Genomic DNA, 21,217 nt, shown 5'->3' with positions numbered 1-21,217 from the left:
TTTTCTGCATCAGCTTCCAAACACATACCCAGATAGTGGAATAGCTTGAGTGTTTCTGATCGGGAAACACTGCAGGGAGGGAGAGAAACCCAATACTGGGGTTTTTCTTGGCTTTTAATTGGAAATGTCACAGAAAAACATCCCCACAAAGCTGCCTAGAATAAGTCATCAGTTCTGAGGACTAGGGACTAAGCCCTAGGATTTCATTAATAGGCCCAGAGGATCCAGCATTTACAGCTGTGTCCAGAAACATCTGCTTTTGCTATTGCTGCTTTTCATTAATTTGTGAAATCTTTGCAAACCACCTCTGGTCCAGATAAACTTCAACTGTACCTCTTCTTGTGACTGAAAAATATCCCCCCACCCCCAAAATGCCTGCCCATCTGGCCATGCAGCAGAAGCCTGAGGGCCACACTGTAAATGACAATTCACCTGCTGGTACCCGGATTCTACCCCTACCCAGCCACCTAGAATTATAGAATCATTAATGCTGGAATGGGCCTCTGCAGTCTTGGAGTCCAACCACTAACCTGATGCCGCCAAATCCACCACTAGACCATGTCCCTGAGCACATTCCCAAGCACCACATCCACCACTCACCTTGGAGAAAGTATTGACAACACACATCGCGCCTGGGAACTTGTTAGAGGTGTGGAATGGAGTGTGCTTATCCAGCACAGGTGAAGCTTGCTGTGTACTGGAAGAGAGGAGCAAACCAAAAGGGGCTGAGCTCAGGCTTGGTCTGACTCTGGCACAGACACAAAACAATCTGTGGATTTTGGGCTGATAAAGCCGCTCTTCCCACAGACTGGCTCCTTCATGGTGCTGGCGGGAACGAGGAGCAGATGTGCCATGACAGCTGGCAGAGCGGCCTCGAGCTGCTCCTGGCCCTGCTGGTGCCAGGCTGCCATGGCAGTGCTTGTGGCCCTGCTGGTGCCCATGACATTGCTTGTGGCCCAGCTGGTGCCCATGGCAGTGCTTGTGGCCCAGCTGGTGCCAGGCTGCCCGTGACAGTGCTTGTGGCCCAGCTGGTGCCAGGCTGCTGTGGCAGTGCTTGTGGCCCATCTGGTGCCAGGCTGCTGTGGCAGTGCGTGTGGCCCTCCTGGTGCCAGGCTGCCCGCGACAGTGCTTGTGGCCCTGTTGGTGCCCGCGACAGTGCTTGTGGCCCTGTTGGTGCCCGTGGCAGTGCTTGTGGCCCAGCTGGTGCCAGGCTGCCCGTGACAGTGCGTGTGGCCCAGCTGGTGCCAGGCTGCTGTGGCAGTGCGTGTGGCCCTGCTGGTGCCAGGCTGCCATGGCAGTGCTTGTGGCCCAGCTGGTGCCAGGCTGCTGTGGCAGTGCGTGTGGCCCTCCTGGTGCCAGGCTGCCCGCGACAGTGCTTGTGGCCCTGTTGGTGCCCGTGGCAGTGCTTGTGGCCCTGTTGGTGCCCGTGGCAGTGCTTGTGGCCCAGCTGGTGCCAGGCTGCCCGTGACAGTGCTTGTGGCCCAGCTGGTGCCAGGCTGCTGTGGCAGTGCGTGTGGCCCTGCTGGTGCCAGGCTGCCATGGCAGTGCTTGTGGCCCAGCTGGTGCCAGGCTGCTGTGGCAGTGCGTGTGGCCCTGCTGGTGCCAGGCTGCCATGGCAGTGCTTGTGGCCCAGCTGGTGCCAGGCTGCTGTGGCAGTGCGTGTGGCCCAGCTGGTGCCTGGCTGCCGTGGCAGTGCTTGTGGGGGCTCTGTGCTTCCATGGAGTCACCCAGCTGCAGCCTCCTGCTCACAGTGGCTCCCTCCTGGCCCCTGCCCCATCCCTGCTGTCCCTGGGTAGCTGTCAGCTGCCAGCTGCAGACACTGCTGAACAAGGCAGTGGTCAGGCACAGCCTCCTGGGCAGCTCTCCCCTCAGACTGCCGCAATTACCAGTTGTCTCCACCCTGATTAGAAAAGAAAACAGCTTTCCTCAGTCTGGCCCTCAGCCTGCAGTTTGTGCATGCATCTTCCCTTGGCAACTGGTTTTTCTTCTGCTGATGGCACAGTCTCCAGTGAGATCTGTCTCACAGTAATGAGAGGAAAACTCTGAAAACCTCAGCAACTCATGCCTCGCTTGGTGAATAGTTTTGCTGCTCTGTGCTTTCAAAACACAGTAAAATAATAATTATCCCTTGCTGCTCTCTTTGTGGTTCTTAAAACATACTGCCTTCATTTAGGGAAAATGGCATTGGTTGAACTCAAAACATGGCAAGTTAGTGTCAGAGCCAATATTAGAGCTTGGGAGCTCTGGCTTTTGACCTCATACTCAGTCCATCAGGCCATTTAGCTTCCTTAGGAAGCAGAAAACTACCACTTATAAAGTGTATATATAATGAAATGTATCAAGATCTTCAAGAGGGGGAGCAGCAAAATTCTGCAAGAAACAAAACATCACTCTTGTAGTGGTGAGAATCAAATGTCCAGCCAGTTGCGCATCTACACGGCTGAATTCACTATGGAGTTGATAAATGAGGATATTGCCAGCTAGCATTTTTTAAAACAAACTTTTCATTAAGGTTTTGGCTGCATTTTCTCTGCATTTCTGTTCCTGTTTTCACATATTCCTATGAAAAGTTGTGCCACATTTTTATGCAGCTATATGCAAAATACCACTGCATGACCTGGGGCCATCTGACAGGTGCCATATTTATGACAACACAATATTTCTAATAGAGATCACATATTACAGAGAGGGAGTGCTCCAAATATCAAAAGTGGGTGTCCTTCAAAACAAGGAATAAAATGCCTGCTAGCCTTTTGTATACAGTAATGCAGTCTGTTAGCTTGTATTGCTTACTGAATTTTGCCAGGATTGTGATAATAGAAAAGAGAAATAACAACAACAAAATCCCCAAAACAAAACCAACAAAAAAACACCCCCTAAAGCCTCATTTTACTGCAGCCTTATGTATGAAATTTTAAACCCACTACAGTAAGTAAACATGATTTTGAATCTTTTGATGCACATACATCAGTCTGTTTCTGAAAACAAAGATTAAAAGGAAAGTCAGATGAAAGCAGCAGATCACATAGGTCGTAAGGTATTTTTTGCTTTAAGCAGCTTCTTAATTTCCCTGGTAGCATATTCTTCTGATAGAGAAGAATAAACTAAATTAATGTATGATAGCAAAAGCCCTAAAATGCTTAGTGCAAGCTGCTTATAAAGGACTCAAGTGTTAGCAGAGCATAATTTCTAAGCCTGTACATTTACAGGCAGTGGCGTGATCTTCCTTGTGAATGACAAATTAGCCTTTAAAAGTCACACGATCAAAAGCATGTCACTGAAACCTGGGCAAGGGTCAACAGGCTCTGAGTGGGAATCCTGCCGTGTTCCTGAAAGCATGAGATCATTTTCTCCATGATTGTGCTGCAGCATGGGCTGTTTGAAAGGATTATCCACTGCTGATGGGGTGTGTGACTGTAGGTGAGTGCATTGTGTGTGATAGAAGACTTGAGTGTTGCAAACCATGCATGGATTAAACGTCAGAAGCATTCAATTTAATGCTTTTATTTCTTGGGGGCTGTGTTCTTAATCTTAGTAACAGTGGCCAGCTACAGTTCTGCGGAGAGAAGCATTATAGGCACAGGAGAAAAATAAAACAGCACGAGTGCTTTCCCCTCCTCTCTTCCCTGGAGACAGTTCTGTATCCTGGGACAGTTGAAAGGCCAGACTTCAAGAACATGGATGTGCACTGTGTTTTGTGGAATGTGGAATCTTCCTATATATCACTGGGCAGGAGAGGGATGTTTTGCTCTTTAATCCGTGCATAACTTGTCATCACTTAAATACAAATTGCAAACATTTTTAGAGACAAATGCATGCCCAAAAGGATTTCCCATCCTTCAAGTAGCTTGTTGTTAATTGACCCAAGTTCGCTCTTTCAATTGACAGCAATTTTCTTTTTCTGCTGTGTGAAATGTAGATGGTACAATCCATCACAAAGCATATTAGTAATTCAGAACAAATGTTTTTATAAAAATCCAAATGATTAAATAGTATTTGAGTGTGTGTCTGCTTGTAACTTGACAAAGTATATGTTTGCAAATTGGCTATAACGGTTTAGGTTACAACTTAGGGCAAAGATAAGTTCTTCACATTAAATTTCAGCTCTGGATGTTGAAATTATTATTTTTTTTTATTATTTTTATTTTTATTACTACTACTACTACCACTACTACTACTATTATTATTGTCATATATTATGTCAAATCACAGGTGTAATTAGAATTGTTCAGCCTGAAAAAGAGAAGTCTTAGGAGTGACTTAATTGTGGCCTTCCAGCACCTAAAGAGAACCCACAAAAAAGATGGAGAGAGACTGCTTACAATAGCATGTAGTGCCAGGAGAAGAGGGAATGGATTAAAACTGAGAGATAGGTTTAGTTCAAATATTAGGAAGGAATTCTTTGAAGGTGGTGAGACATTGGCACAGATTGCCAGAGAAGTTGTGGATGCCCCATCCCTGGAACTATTCAAGGCCAAGTTGAACAAGGCTTTGAGCAAGGTCTTGTGGAAGGTGTCCCTGCCCACAGCAGGGCATTGGAACTAGGTGGTATTTAAGGTCCCCTTGAACCCAAACTTTTCTATGATTCTATACTTATAGATAGTTACATATGTATATGTTCATATGTTTCTTTGTGCTGGTATTTTAAAACACGCAGAATTGTTGCCAAATGTAAAGACTCAGATGCCTCTGCCTGGATTTTAATCATTGGATGCCTGTTTCCTGTGTGGTTTGTTGTGTCCATGGAGTGATTCTTGGCCTAAGTCCTACCACATATTAGCATGGTTTGGGCACTATAAAGGGATGCATATTTCAGCTACAATTTTTGATCTGTGGTGCCTCTTTCTCTCCACTGTCTTTTGATTGAGGGCTGTGGTATCATCAAGGAGGGATGGAAGCAATGTGTTGAAAAAATTTGGCCATTTCAGAGGGGCAGAGTGTCCAGTTGAGTGGGCATTGCCCCTGTATGTTTGTGCCTTCCCAGATACCCTTACTTGAACACCATAAATGCAGCTGTGTCATCCCCTATTGATTTGCCAAGGCTGGGATACAGCAATATCACCCCTCTGCTGCCAGCAGAACCTCCACGTTTTTCCTCTAAAATTCTTGATTTCTCTCCTAAGTACTGATGAAATTGCACAGATGGTGGTGTTTGGATACAGTGTTTCAAATTGTGTCTATTTCTTCAGAACACAGTCTTGTAGTTGCATCCTTTGATCTCTTGTTTTGATTTTTTCCCCAGCAATTATAACTGTCCTGTGTGGGTGTATAAACACTAAACCAGGTTTTTATTCAATGCCCCAAAGAGAGTAAGTGGCCCTTGCAACTAGTGTTTTCACCACATATTGAGGGAGGAGAGCAAGTAACCTTAACCCCTCTTTATCAAACATTTATCAATGATTGCCTGAGGAGAGCAGAATTAGAGAATCATAGAATCATAGCACACCATGAGTTGGAAGGGATCCACAAGGTTCACCAAATCCTGTCTCCACACAGAACAGCCTAAACATTGAGTCATATATCTAAAAGCATTGTCCAAATCATTCTGGAATATTCACAAACCTGACTCCATGACAACTCTTCTTGTGAGCTTGTCCCACTGCTTGAAAACCTCTCAATGAAGAACTATTTTCCAACACCCAATCTGACCTTCCCTGATGCAGCTTTCAGCCACCTTGCTGCATCCTAGCACCAGAAATCAAAAAGAGATCAGCACCTTCTTCTCCACCCCTCCATTGCCGAGGAGGTCACCCTTTAGTAACCTTTTCTCTAAGCTGAACAAACTTAATGTCCTCATCTGCTTCTCATAATGCAAGCCCTCTAGTTCTTCTAACATCTTTGTTAGCCTCCTTTAGACACATTCTAATGTTTTTATATACTTTTTATGCATTGAAAACCCAAAATATGTTCAAGGTGAGGCTACACTGATGCTGAATCTAATAGGACCATCACAATTTTTGTCTACCTAGCTATACTGTGCTTAATGTACCTCATGAAATGGTTGGTACTTTTGATCTCCAGGGCCTATTTTTTACTGATATTGAGTTTGCCATCAACCCAGCTCCCCAGATCCTTTTCTGCAGGGCTGTATTCCAGCCTTCTGTTCCCCAGTCTATGCATATATCCTGGATTACACCACCCCAGGTACTGGATCTGGCACTTACCCTTTTAGAGTCCATACAGCCTGTGACATCTATCAAAATGTCTCTATAAGACCTCTCTAACCTTGAGGGAATCAGTGGATTCTTCCAATTAAACATAGTTGGGAAACCTACTTAGTGTGCACCCCACTCTTGTGTCTAGGTCATTGACAGAAGCAATGAAGAGGAGCAGCTCTAAAACTGAGACCTGGCAAACACCACCAGTGACTGATTTCCACCCTGATGCTTCCGCGTTTACCACAACTCTCTGAGGCTGATCCTTTAGACAACCATTGGATATGTATGTGTCTAGGTGCATGATGGACATTTTGTCCAGAAGTACTGTGAGAGACAGAATCAAAGATTTTTTATAAAAACCAAACAACCCCACTACCTCATTTTCCCTCTTCCCCTTGTCCACAGGGAAAAGATCATATTGAAAGGAGGTTTCAGTGCACTTCTGTGGCGTGTCTCTGCTTCAACTGGACTGGACTGTTTGACTTGATATACTCTCTTTCTGGAGTATTTCAGCACAGTGTATAGCACAGAATATACAAAAATATATACATACACAGGAGCCTTTTGCTGCCTGCTGACATGCCAGTCTTCTTTTGTTAAAACTTTGTAGAGACTGTGTCCATTTGTTGCTGAGTTCATACATTTTACACTTCAGAATTACAGTCATTTCAATAGGTTAATAGCTTAAAGAGCTGGAGACAGTAATCAGGACTGACTAATGACAGAAGGCCAGTACAAGCACTCATTGGAGCTGTGTCAGAAAAATTGGAAAGCTTATGTGGGTGTGAAAATACAACCTCTGAACTCACTGAGTCAGATCTCCCCACAATTAAACCCAGAGTGGGGTTCTGAAAATGTTCCCTTGCCACGTTTGCAAGTACAGCATAATTGTGAAACAGGTTGATGGGTTTGCTAGGCAAGGTTTTAGCAGAAAGGTGACTAGTGAGGGATGGCTTCTGTGGTAAAAAACTAGAATCTTCCCCTGTGTCTGACAGAACCAATGCCAGCTGGCTCCAAAATGAACACGTTGCTGGCCAAGCCCTCCAGCAACAGCAATAGTGCCTGTGGGATAAAGCACTTCAAAAGTGGGGGAAAAAATGCTGTGGGGCATGAGCAAGCAAAGTGAAAATATGTGAGAGAAACAGCCCTGCAGGCACCAAGGTCAGTGAAGAAAAAGGGAAGAGGTGCTACAGACACCAGCAAAGACATTCTCCTGTGCTCTGTGGGAAGACCATAGTGAAGAAGGCTCCTCCCCTGGAGGTCCATAGTAGATGATCCCTATGGATGACTCTGGAGCCAATGGGATAGTAGAGGATCCCTATGGATGACTCTGGAGCCAATACACAAAGAAGGCTGTGAGCCTGTGGGAAGCCCAGGCAGGTGCAGGTTTGCTGGCAGGTATGAAGTAAACTCCAAACAGGGCAGATTTTGAGCAGCAGAGTTGTATGTATGTGTGAATGCTTACTGAGACTAGAAGAACTAGAAGAAATTAGGGGTTGCTAGGGAGGTATGGGATACTCAGCAAAAGAAGTTGGATAGGCATTTGGCCATGGTCCCTTCCCTTACTCTGATGGGAATTTCGAAAGGTACATGATGCAGGGTCCTGGGAAAATTTTTGTATGAAGGACTTGATGTAGGTTATATACTAACGCAGATGAAGGTCAGTGATTGCTGGACTGTTTGGGTAAAAAGGGAAAGGCAGCCACCCTGGGTGATAAAGATGGAAAGGTAGAACTCTGAATGGAAAAAAGAGTCCTCTGAGTCCAGAATTCAATGTAACTGTCTTACTGCCCTTGCTCAAAGTTGTTCTGGCCAGGAAAAAGACTGAATGCAAAAGAAACTAAGCAGAATGTTTTAACAGTTCTCATCCTGACTGTTGCTAATGTCTCTTTCACTAAATATTCCCATCTCTGTATGTACATCTCCATATCCTCTAGCTGCGTTCTGTGAGATAGAATTGTTACTCACATTGTAACTCACATTGTCATTCATTTGTCATGACACAAAACTCCAGAGGTCAATGTATTTGCTCTTGCTTTATTTTCTTTATGTATTTTGAAGTGCAGTAGGATTTCACTTACAATGTTCTAAGTATAATAATCTCTATGGACTCTATGTACCTGACATCTTCACCACTTACTAGCAAAAAACTCATTTTATCTCTACAATAGTAAACTGGTACATGGTCCCTTAGTTCTTAAATTGTAAAGAGGTACTGAAAGGGTTAAATACTTCATGAAGAGACAATAATATTTGCACTTCCAAAAGGTCTTCCTGACCTATCTTGTGCCACACTGATGAGATTGTCTAGTAAAGAGAGGTCAGCATTATCAGCAGGCCCTTTTTTATTTTTTTGCATGGATATTGAATGATATGTGATATTTCAGTTCTACAATGCACAGAGGCTAATTTGCACAGGGGACTTTCTGCTTGAAAACAACATGAGGAATGTGTAGGCATCACAAATAATTTCTCTATGAGAGGGTAATTTTTTTGTTTATTTCTCATTTTTTTGCAGTTGGGTAATATGTTGACAGAAATTTTAGAACTTTATATGATCTTACAATATGTTTTACATTGGAGTGGCAGCTGTGATTGATCTTAAATTATTTTAACAGACATTGCAAGCCAAACATATAGATTTTTTCTTCCATTTCCCATTATGCTGCCTTAGTTTTCTCTCAATGTATTTAACCTTTAAAAATGTTTATGTATTTTAACAGGTGTCTGCAAAAAAATTTGTAATAAACGATTTCTGACTCAGTAAATAACTGTTTCACTGTTGGTTCCTTTGTGACTTAAAAACAAGGGTTTATTTAGAAAGGCCTCCAGAAAGGACACATTTTGGGATTTATTGTATGTCACAGATTAAATTATTTTGTGTTTATTCCCTTTACCTAAAAATTCATAATTAATAGTTCAAATTATATTTACTTTAGTAGTTACATTTGATTCTTTACTTGATTTTAGGAGTAATTTCAAGTCATCATAGTGAGATTTAGCCTTAGTACTCTCTGAACACAACCCATAAATCAGGTTAAATGTTTGAGTCAGGGAACTTTAAAGCTGCTTTTAAATCCCAAACACTGGCAAAAATTACATTTTATCTAGGGCAGCAGTAGCTTGTCACCCACCGATAATTAATGACACAAGAGCAACAGCTTTAAACAACCACATACCAGGAATTTTTAAAGGAATTTCCATATTAATAGCCAGAGATTTAAGATTTGTAAGTTGTTGTTTTTTTGGTTTTTTTTCCTAGAAAGAATAGTATGCTTTATCTTTGCTTTATATTTTTCTAAACAGAAAACATTTTGCAGTCATTTTCCACACAATGTTTGTGTAGTGGATTCTTTCTTCTTAGTAGTAAAGTCTAGCACTTGCCTTTGTTGGATTGTATATTAGATTTTTAGGCCAGTTCTCCCATTTTTTCAGTATAATTCTGAATTCTAATTCCATCCTTTAATGCACTTTCTGGCTGAAAGCAGCACCTTCTAGCCCGGGGTCCTCCTTCAAGCTTATAAAAGTGCTGCCTATTCTCATTCAGCTCATTAACAGAAACATAAACAGGGAGCATCTTACACCCTTTGGCTTTGTGTTCAAACAAAAGCAAGCAAAGAAAATGTCATTCCACCAAATCCTCCTGTTGTACAAATTGGATTTCAAGATGCAAAGCACATTCTCTTGTGTTTGAGCAGTAGTCCTGAGTCATCTGCTATCCATGTCTGCACGCTGTTGAACCGAGCTGTGTCGGACCAGGGCCCAGCTGATGTGCAGTATAGAGAATGTAATTGTTTTTTAGCCATGCTGATAGCCTTAAAGATAATACACAAATGCAATTCAGAAGTTAGTGTGAGCTGTGGACCACACCCAACAGGCATTTTATGGGATGCAGCTCTTTTGGTGGTGAAATTTTCCCTGTATGTGTTGCTAGTCATGTCATGTCACTTCCCCATGGGGTTACTGTCAGAGCCCTGGTCTTCTTTAAGCTTTTATCCTTGCTGGCTCTTTTCAAAAATAAAGTTCTAGGCTCCAAATGGGGCTAGAAATAGCTGCTTGGAAGAGACTAAATGCTAAAAATTTTGTTTCCTTTCAGGCTGGAGTCATAAGAAAATGCAAAAGCAACTGGTGTGAGAGCCTAATGGCACATAAAGCTGTCAATATCCTTCCTTTGTAAGCAACGGAGAAGCTTTCATTCACATCAGATCAGTTACACAATTGAATGAAAACTATAGAATTGAAGTCATGTGCTTTAAAACTTTGTTTTTCACCCTGAAGTGGGGCTATCATCCTGCAAATGTCACATGTGACACAAGGCTCTCCATTAAATTGGGAAGAACAGCTTCATATCTGAACTCTGTAATGTGCAGTCTTTGAAAAGGATTATCACTGTGCCTGAGTGGGGACTGGCTTTTAAAGAGCACCTATAAACTGTGGGCTTCAGTGGTACTGTGTGGCATCAGCTCATACTGGCTGAACATCATAAAGCACTGAGCCTTACATGCAACATATTTTTCATGTTAGTATTTTCTCACAATTTATGCAAAATAATTAAAAAATACATTGCTGATTCCAATTTTTAATGAACCTCTGAATGTTGAAAGTGTTTTCTGCGATGGGAATACCTTTGTACCTGGGGGGGGGGATGGGGGGAAAAGTGAAAACAGGTATTTCACAGTAGGTTTTACCATGTTTACCAAGAGCAGTTCTATTTATCTGCTTCTTAGGACATCACAAGTTAATATTTAGGTGTTACTGTTTAAGACAGTATTTGAGTTTTACATATGAAATCCATATTTTCTGACCTGAAAATATCTTCTTAGAACATGAAATATACTGTTAATATCCTCATTCTTTCCACAGGATTAAAATAATTCTTTGGGTCCTGCAAGGGCAGCACATTGTGTGCAAAGTTCACAGACTTCAGGACCTCAACCAAAACAGAGAACTAATTAGCTCAAGGAGAAACATTTTTGCCTGTAATACAACAGGACTTAGAAAATACCCCTTATTCTCAAGACTTTAGTAAGATTGGGTTAGCATTGCAGTGTTTTATTTTATACTTTAAATTATTTTTGGTAGAAGTCATGGTAATATCTTGATAAATATGTAGAGCTAACTATGCATAGCACAGATCTGTTTGGAATCACCCTTGTAAATTGTTCCTCAGGCAGCTCTGTGCCCTGAAGGCACTTTGAGGGTGTCTGTCTGTCTTTGCATAGTTTACTCAGTTTGAAGATTTAGGTCATCATTTCCATTACCCATTGCCATCTGATTGTGCTCACTAAGGGAGACCTCTTTTGTTCTTTTCTGTGGGTTTCTGTTTTGGGTCAGCCTTGGCAGGCAGTTGAGCCCCTCACACCTGCTCAGCCCCTCACTTTGCTCTCCAGCAGGATGGGAAGGGGAGGAGAAGGGTAACAGTGAGAAAATTTACCAGTTAAGACAAAGAGAGATTAACAGGCAAAAATAAAACTTCTCTCCATGGCAAAGCAGAACAATAGAATAATTCACCACTTTTTAATTTTTGATACATTTATTTGTTTGGTTTGGTTTTGTGGGAGGTTATTTGGTTTTTTTTGTGGCTTTTTTTTCAGTAAGGTATGATTTGTTTAATTTTTATGTTCCATGACATGAAAGCAAGTACTCTTAAAACCTGTCTGCAATTAGTTTCATAAACATTTATATCATGTCATAAAAGTAATTAAGAATAATTAAATAATTTTTGGTCTTAGTTGACTTTTTAGGTATAAACCCTACATAATTGTAAATATTCATTGTAGGATGCATTGCTTCCAATAGACTGGGAAATGGAGCATATTAAAAATCCTGTTTACTACTTTTAAAATTTTTCTACCTTTCCAGTTTCAATTTTTGCTCATGATTAAGCTAAGTGTTAAGATTAACATTAACTTCTTCGAACACTCCCAGTTCACTACGAGCATTTGAAAGGATCCTTTCTGTGATTATGGGATTTATTTTCCATTAATATCCAGTTGTTTCTTCCTATTAAACGCTAATGCACATAGAACATTTGGGAAGCTATTATAATCTGGTAAGATGTAAAGACTCTGTTGTAGTCCCTCATTAGCCTGCTAATAACTCTACTTTGTCAAGCAGAAACTTGGTTTCTCCACTAGCAGAAACTAAGTTTAACAGACACACAATGTTTTCTATAGAATCTCCCTAACAGAGAGAGTTTCACCTTCAACCACTCTAAAACCATATTTTACTGCTTTTATAATTCCTTATCAGTATTTTTTTAAATTTCCTAAGTCACTCAGGGTAATACTCTACTATAAATAAATAATTTATAATTCAAAAGTAGCTTTAAAAGATACATAAAGTACAAGACATTTATTTGCCAAAAAGAGTTTCATTTATATAAGTGCAAGAAACCCCTGTAAACTGTGTACCCTTGGGAAGAACATCCCATTCCAGACTACAGAGCAATTCATCAAAAACTGAAAATGCTCTTAGCATATTCTGTCTTACACAGTTTCAGATGATGTCTCCTTTCATAATTTTAAACCATCCCCCAACTCACTAATAATATATTCAGAAATAAACTGACATATACCCAAAAAAATGAAATGGAACTAAACAGAGCCAACCCAATGTACACACTCTTCCCAGTTACTACAAATAAGACTCCCTAAAACAAAAGTATTTAAATCTATAGGTCCTAGACTTGTTCAACCCAATCTGTGGTGTACTTCATTTGGTGGAACAAATGTCCTTGTCAATGGAACATGGGTGCAATTAAATGAGTGCTGTGTGCTTAAATGAGCTCACTCAGGCAATTTGTAAAGGATGGAAATAGGCACTTAACAGTAGGACAATATTTTTCATTCTGTTTCTGACTGCTCATTCCTGATCCCCTAAGGAGTCCTACAGACTACCTTCCAAAGATGAACCCACAGACCAATATTCTTAACTCTACTTGCAGCTAAAAATAATTGACCCAATGAAGACATTGGTTTAATGACCCATACAGTTTTTCAGCTAACCGGTCCCTCTAATATTGATGCTAAAACCCCTTTTCTGCCTTTGTTTCATATGAACTAACAGCTTCTTACCTTTCTGGTTTTGATCAAGTCATTTATTTGATTAACATGATTTCATTTTACTTGGAACAGCTACTCTTTTTTTTTTTCACTTTTCAGATCTGATGAGCACTGAGGCATCATTGAGTCCAAAAGCTTGTGTCTCTCTTTTCCTCCATGCCTGCTGTCCCAATAGATGATATTTATTCTTCCCAGAACTACTTTCAAGCTAAACACTAATTTCTTGATAACAAAATGGGAAAGTAACAGCCAAAAATAACTGAAGGATCCCATTTTCCGAGGGCTCAGACCTTTTCTTTCTGCTAAAGGAAAGAAAATAGAAAGGTTTATTCTTGAGTAAGGTCATTTTGCTGTGACTTCTTGCTTACTTGACCTGATCAGAATGCCTGGTGGCAAGCACTGTCAGCTGAGGCAGTAAGTTAAACAGCTGAAACCTTCACTGCCTGGCAGTGCTCTATCCTCAGTGGGGGCTCCTGGTTCCACAGGCCTGGAGGGTAAGTTCCAGCACTTGAAAAACAGTTCAATAGAATCTCTGGAGGCAACAAGTTAATGACCAAAGATTTAATGGTCTACAACAATTGATGAGTGTAAATTTAAGCTCTGTGGAGCTTATCTGAGAGAAACTGATGAAAAGATACTATGTGAAGGTGTCTGTTCCAGAGATAATGTCCATTAGGTATTGCACTATGTTTGAACTTGAAGAGTAAAGCAAGGCTGTAAAATCACAGACAGTGTTCCTCTGGATGCAACCAAGAATAGGAAATATTTATGGACTGCTTAGGTAGCTTTAGATCAGATGATGCTGAAGTGCATTTTTCAAATGGTTGCTGAAGGTGAGTTTATCCCAGTGAAAATTTCAGACTGGCAATGTTAATCATTTTTGTGTGTTCCAGCTGCAGTGTCCTTTCTGGAAGGTACTGAAAGATGGTGATGAATCCATGAGTTATAATGCTGTGTTGGGTTTGTTTCTCACAGAAGCCATTCCTGTAATCTTCTCCTGCTACCAAAGTTTGGCCATGCAAACCCAGTACAAATACCTGCAGATGTGAGCTGAAATCCACTTTATTGCATTACTGTCAATAGGAAACAAAAGAAAGTGTAAAAGCTGCTAGCATGTCTTTCTTGCTAAAACTATTGTTAAAGGGTTAACCCAGACTGTAGTAGCTTGTCTAACTCCTCCACTTATTCCATTTGCAAATGAGGTTTAGTCACATACCTAAATTTTCTGCTTCGAAGTGTCGAGTGTAAAATAAGGTTGTCCTTTCAATAGCTTTCCAGATTCTCATTGGTTTAGCTGTGCCAGCTCTTTACATGGCAATATTGTTTATCAGAGAAACCTATAATTACAGTATTCAAGATGCTATTGTAGGCAGAGGCTTTTTCTTCCCTTTCTGTGAAAGACAAAAAGCTTTAGTGGACTGAATGTGTTACTGTTGCTGCACTTGGAGTAATTTTTTGTTAAAGACACCAATACGAAGATATACAAAACAGAGAGGAGGAAAAAGTAAAGCGACAAAATTATTTCTGTCTTCCTGAAATTGAATGATACTTGCAGCTTTCCTCCTGCAGATTTACAATCTTACATCCTGCTCTCTGCCATGCTGGCAAGATCAAACCTGGAATGAGATTGTTAAAGACATTGTTTACAGCTGCCTCTCTGGTCACAATCTCACAGCAATGATGGGAAATGCACATTTAGGGATATCTAAAACAGATATTTGTTGCAAATGGAAAAATATCAAGGAGGAAATGTAAAAGAAAGAAATGAGTTTCACTGCACTTAGTTGTCTTTTTTTTTTTTTTTTTTAAAGTTCATCTCTAGGAGTTAGAACACTGATCTAATGCTGTCATAATGGATTTCAAGAGACAGCATTCCTAGTTGCCATGATAATGACGCTTCTTTAGGGCCAGTTATCCTCTGTTCTAATTATAAATTAATGTCTCTAGCAAAGTATTTTAAGGGAATTTTCCCATTCTCTCTGGTTTTCCATAGGGTTAGTTTCTTACTTTCATTTCAAACAGCACTAAAAGCGCTACTAGGGGGGTCTGGCAATCTCTGTGCCCATTTATTTCATTTTAAAATGTCATTGAAACATAGCTGTTGAAAAAATTAAGAAACCTTGGTTTTAGTGTAGTCCAGCATCTCTGCCTGTAATTGCCACTGTCTTTCATAAGTAATTTTCATGGAACTTTAAACTGACCAGCTTTGCATATTCATAAATAAAAGTTGTTGAGCATGAGTGATCCCAATTAACTTTCATAGATTCTTTTTGTTTTCCCCAGGTGAAGCTACTTGGAAATTCAAATTCCTTCCCTGCTAACATGGTAGCATCCACAGTGCAGAAAAGAATAAGGGCAGTGTTGTGGAAACAATTGCTCAGCACAGCCTCTGGAAAGGGAAATCCAACCGCAATGAGCTGCTGGAATTCTCCGAAGGTGCCTCTAAGCACAAGTAGAAATGACAATCATTTGGCTTTTATTTTTAAAAAATTTTCCTGAAAGTTATGAAGAATGGATAAAGTGAATGCAGAACTGTTATTTTTAAAATATATCAATAATTATTCTACTGTGAATCAGGGACACTTTTTGAAACAACAGGAGATCAGTTTCAGCTAAACAAAAGGAAGGTCATGTTAAAAACATACAGTAGAATAAAGCTTGCTTAATTTTTTTATTTCCTAAATGGTAAATAGTCCTTTTTTTTTCTTTCTCTCTCCTCCCTGTATAAAGAATTTGCAAGTCTAGCCAAGTCTGTTTGGCAGCAAGTGTTCAGTCATGCTTGTAATGATAGTTCTAATCACAATTCATGAGGTGTCATGCATTCAGGTATGATTCATCCAACAAGAAAATATTCTGAAAAGAAGCAAAAATAAATTAAATGGGGTCCAGTATTCTAAAGGTTGAAGAAATGAATAGACTTGGGGTCATTTCCCTTCTATTCACAGCAGAATTATTAGAGGACACACACATGGAGCTGTTGGAGAGACCCCATCAAGGGGGGCAGAGGAACTGAAACAGTTGAAGCAGGGACCTTTGATGCCATGTAACAGATTTTTTATATTCTGACTGTCTGTTCATGCCAACCCTGCTTCCTCCTCCTGGCCCTGGATACTTCATTAGGTATTAATAAGTAAGGAATTAATGGTAGCAGAGATTGCACTGCTTGTGTACTGTACTCTCACTTTCTGTCATGTTTTGTAACATTATCAACCATTTGAAGTGAGGAGATTGTACTTTGTTTAGTGTTCAGTAGAATATGCTCTCCCTCCTGCCGGGCCTATCGGTAAGAGGTACGGTGGTTATTCAAATTGAATATTTGGCTTCCCCAGTATTTCCTAAAAATTGCAAAATTTGAAAGACAACGGCAGATTGATGACTGAACATCAGGTATGTAATGCAGATTCATGAGTTTATTAAATGCACAGAAAAACATGCTCTTGAGAAAGGTAACATCAGCTTCCCTCTCTGTCTGGGATATTTAACTTCACATGTTGTGCTGGAGCTACTTCTGTTTCCCTTTACTAACAATAATATAGCAACGTGCAGATGGATAGCTTGAAAGTCACACACACATGGGCATGGAAAAACCTTTTAGTGCTTGCAGAATGTTGCTTCTGTCCCTCATTCTGTACTGATGACAGGAGGAATTATGTTTGAGCTCTAGTCTTGCAGAATATCCCTTGTGCAATGTGCTTGGTCCATTGCTTTCCCTGCTGGAACTCCTTCAGGCCTTTTAAATAATATTCTTAAAAGAAGAGAGAACAAACTTTAGGAGCTACTTAAGGAGCATAGTATTTCACACCTGACAAAAAAATTGGCTTTATAGTTCATGTTGGTACAATATTGTTAGAAAAATATTGTGCCTTCTCCATTTTGGAATGCTTAATAATCAGTATCTTAAATAATATACCTCACTGACAGCCAATAGATTTGGTAAGTCATAAATGAAATGAAAATTCTTCAATTTTTTTTCCTGCAAAAAGAGGATGATCCTGTTAGTTTAATTTTTTAATTGTACCTGGCATTTTCTTTTTTCTTTTTTCCTTTTACAATATCTCTGTATGAGCATTTAAAAAAATATTTAAGAGGCTCACATACACTAATGCACATTTTTTTGTAAATAACAGCAAAGCAAGATACTTCAATGCAAAGCTGTGTTTTGGTTGAAGATTGAAATCCTTTTGTAATGATAGTACTTAGATTTCCAGAAAAACATCAAAGTAATTGTAAAATAACACATCTATACTTACTTGTTTTAAAATGATGCCTTCCAAACAGCATAATATCTTTCAGGAAGATATTTCCTTAATATCTCTAAAACCAGTGGACTGGAAGATATTTTTCTTGACTATATAAAAATGGTATATGTGTAAACATTAGCCTAATTTTACACACACACACACAAAAAAGGTCAGGGACATACAAAGCTATTGAGCTGTTAATTACAGAACATCTCAAAAGCAAGGTCCCACCTGTTTCCCTCTTAATTTTCCTAATTTTCTTCACCCAAGGTAACAAAACTAGACAAACTTATTCCTGGTACAATTACACTAATTTCACACTAAGATCAGAAAGAATTAGTTTGACTGTGTATTAATAGACTAAACTCCACAAATCTCTTCTGAAGGAAAAATATGCTATGTTAGAAGTTCAATACATTCTTTCTAAATCTTGAAAAAAACCCCCACATCTTGGGCATATATAAACATTTTTAGATGTTTTCTTCTTCCATCTCAATGTGTAACTTTTATCACTGGCACCTTTTCAGAGGGAAAACTTTTCCAACACATCACAGCATCAAAATACTTTTCAAAATGTTGCATTTAACTAACAGCTTTGGGGTTCTTTATAAAGAGCAGTTTAATATCTGCTTTGCTGTATGGATATAGGGACAAGTATCATTCATCTGGGTAAGTTCTGTTAGACCACAGACTTGTCTTGAAGAAGAATTTTAGAAAATTCCATATTTGAAGTCAGAGCAGTTATATATGTAGAAACTTTGGTATTATAAAGAAATCCTATGTCTAAAATTAATTCATTTCAACAACAACAACAAAAAATAGAGGTGGTATATTTCATTGGAGTATTTTTCGTTGACAAGACAACACACCCAATATATGGTTTCATGAGTAAAAATATTTATTTACTATAGAATTGGAATTCTCTTAGAAGAATCACCAGAAGTGTCTTCTGAGGCTTATGGGCAAAACATATTTTGTTGAGACTGACAACCTATTCTGTGTCAGTCTACTGAGCTTTCATTGAATTATGAAGATGAGAAGGCTGTCTCAAAAGTAGACAGGTGTCTGTCAAGAACTTAGTCTCCATCAAAATATGCTAACAGGCACCTCAAAAATAAGATTCTAGCAGGCTTGGGGAAGGAGAAATAAGAAAATATAATTATCCTCTTTTATCTTTGATTTTCTTTTAGTCAAGAGGGTTAAATTTATCCTACCTAGCTGAAGGCAATAAATGAGGACCTGACTGCCAAAACTTCACTGGAATCGCTGAAGAAATATAGCTATTTTAAAGAGACTGATTTACATCTGAAGTAAACTCAGTTTTAGTTAGTTTGTTTTTTTTTTTAATGTATTTGCCACTTATAGATGAACTGCAGAGGGTCTCAAGGTTTATCTGGATTTAAAAGCAGGATGAGACTATTTTCTCCCTGCATATTAAGACATGCTTTCAGTGGGGCATGACTTGCCCTTCAAATTTCCCTTCAGAAGCCCAGAAGTGTTATGGAGGGAGGTTCTTGGCTTTGTGGGAGAAGAGAGGTGATGTGACCCTGCTGATAGCACTCTGTCCAGGGGAGCTTCTTTATGTCCCAGAGTGTGAGCTTGGGTACGGTCCTGTGCTGCTCTCAGCTGAAACATTGGGTAGTGCTTGTGGTTTGGCCTTTGGATTATCCACCAGTAACTGTGCAGGAAACAGGACTAGATCAAGCAAATTCAACAGATTTTAGCATTCACTGGAGAGAGTTGTAGATCTGAAGTGTTGCACAGTTGACTCAATACACATCAACCTAAAAAATAGTACTTGGAAGAGAAATCTGACCCTCTGTACTGAAGATGCAAGGGGCATTGATTCCTTTGCCTAACTGGACTTGACTGGAGATAGACAATTTGCAGTATCTGTCCTGGTTGCTGCTAGTCCAGACCTGGGGGCCCAGGTCACACCTTGGTCCTGTGTCTTATCTGCTGATTCCTATGTCTTGTGTACCCTAAAGCAGGTCAGATGTGATGACATTGCTCATATTTAAGTAATACAAATGTGCCCAAGTGTCTAGTGTGCTGAATATATTGACTATAATTGCCTTTGACTTTAACAGATTCTTAAACACCTACCCTACCTGTAGATAACTGTATTTCTTGCTGAATGCTGAATCCAATTTGTTGTACTGAACAAAAGATAAATAATTCTGTGTAAGCTAATTAAGAGCACCATAAGCATGCTGGTAAACAGTCTGTTGACAGACAGGTTGGGCAAACTGAATTTTCCATACACCTGGCCTGCCTGAATTGAAACAGAGACATCCCTTTTTCTGATTAGAAGGGGACATTTGGAAAGAAAGGCTGGGATTAATAATACAGCAACATTTTTAAAATATCCACAACATTATATATTTTATATTTTTATTGCCTTTATAGTCTAAAAAATTGTATTATCAAAAGTCAACATAAATTATAAATTAAAAAAATTATTTTAATTTTTAATAATTAATATTTCAACAGGTATTCTTAACAGAATAGTTGCACTGTGATGTTGAGATCTATATTTTAGCCACCTTGATTTAGCAGGCTTTATTTAAAAGACTTCATGGACAATATTATTTTAATATGAATGATCAAAAAACTACTGTATTTTAGCAATATTTATGAAGACATTAATAATGCAACCTTTCTTTCCTTTCTCATTACACATTAAGGAATTTTAAGGGATTACTCAGTTTCATACAAGAGGAGAAAAAAACCTTGACAATAAAGTCCAAATCTTCACTATTTCTAGTCTAATTTATTTTTTTATGAATTCAAATGATGTGTGAAATAGAATACAGACTGTCTTGGAAAGGTGAAGTTATGAACTATGACTATGCAAGCAGAAAAAGCAACCAGGTTCCAAAGAATTTTCAGGGGAATATCAGAAATACCAATCGGTTTTCCTTGCAAATTCAGGATTGGCCTTTGAATAGGTTGAGATTTGTGGATTCCTAGAAACTGTGGGGAGAAGTAAAGCTTAATGGTCTGATAAAAGTTCACATTGTAACTATTCAAAACTTTTCTGTTAGTTACCCTTACTCCTTTGAAATACCTTTCATGGAAGAAGCCCTTTATAAATGAGCAGGAATCCATAGAGATAATGGGATCTGCCTCCATGGAAAAGTTCACAAACCAGGGTCACTGATGTTTATTAAAGTTTACTGGAAGAGTGCTATTAACTAAATCAATATTCACTCTTCGTTAATACAATGTGCACCTCTACAGCAACTGTTTGTCTCTGGGAGTATTGATTTGTGACCACTCGACCCCTCATTTTTCCTGTGTTTCTCTATGATAGGAATATTTATGCCTCTCACTTAGTCCATTGCTTTGTAGTTAGAAAAACACAAATGCAGTGAAACATGTCTGGTTTGGTGCCTACAAGATACACGCTATCACCTTATTCCACTCAGTCAGGAGTCCCCTGTAATGCTTACTGCTGGTTATAAACAGGAATCGCAGTCTCTCTGAAAATCATTGCCGGGAACACTTCAGCAATTTTATAAATCAAATTTGTTTCATTAGAAGATGAAACAGTAGCTTACATTCCAAGCATTTATATTGTTGGTAAAGCTGTCATCTCTGGGCTGTTGTAAACATCCATTACTGAGGATAATGGAAAGGTTATGTGCATTCTGTTCAGTTACAGGTACCATGAGCTCTCCTCCTTTCACCATTTGATTTTCTCAATGCATTGAGGTAATTCAAATCAGACTCTCTGTGTGTGCATGTTTGT

This window comes from Melospiza melodia, chromosome 3 (assembly GCF_035770615.1).
Source record: "Melospiza melodia melodia isolate bMelMel2 chromosome 3, bMelMel2.pri, whole genome shotgun sequence".
NCBI lineage: Eukaryota > Metazoa > Chordata > Aves > Passeriformes > Passerellidae > Melospiza > Melospiza melodia.
The sequence above is the reverse complement of the archived record's forward strand: the minus strand, read 5'-3'. Positions refer to the sequence as shown.